Source organism: Myotis davidii, unplaced genomic scaffold, assembly GCF_000327345.1.
Source record: "Myotis davidii unplaced genomic scaffold, ASM32734v1 scaffold132, whole genome shotgun sequence".
Lineage (NCBI taxonomy): Eukaryota > Metazoa > Chordata > Mammalia > Chiroptera > Vespertilionidae > Myotis > Myotis davidii.
This window is the reverse complement of record NW_006285258.1, coordinates 1-417: the sequence shown is the minus strand read 5'-3', so window position 1 is coordinate 417 and position 417 is coordinate 1. Positions and strand designations below refer to the sequence as shown.

Below are 417 nucleotides of genomic sequence, written 5' to 3'. Positions count from 1 at the left end.
CCTGGAAACTTTGATTTCGCATGCTGACGCTCTATCCATTGAGCCAAACTGGCTAGGGCTATAGTCTTCTTTTGATACTGAGTTTTTAAGCATCGGTCTTCAGAGAAATTTCATATTTCTCATCTCATACATCTGAATATTAAGGACTTGATCACTTATGTTGTCTAAGGTTTTTCAGTATTTTTACTTAAAGTACTTTAGAATGTAGCTCATTTGATTGATTACTTTTACACTGAATGGTACCTGTCTCTTTTAGATATCAAACCTTCCAATATCCTTCTGGACAGAAGTGGAAATATTAAACTCTGTGACTTTGGCATCAGCGGACAGCTTGTGGACTCCATTGCCAAGACCAGAGATGCTGGGTGTCGGCCGTACATGGCACCAGAAAGAATAGACCCAAGTGCATCACGACAA

At 39.6% G+C, this 417-nt stretch overlaps 1 pseudogene; it reads left to right on the top strand.

Moving 5' to 3' along the window:
* LOC102763939 overlaps positions 1 to 403 on the top strand; it is a 199,441-nt pseudogene extending 199,038 nt beyond the window's left edge.
* The last annotated feature ends 14 nt before the right edge of the window (positions 404 to 417 follow it).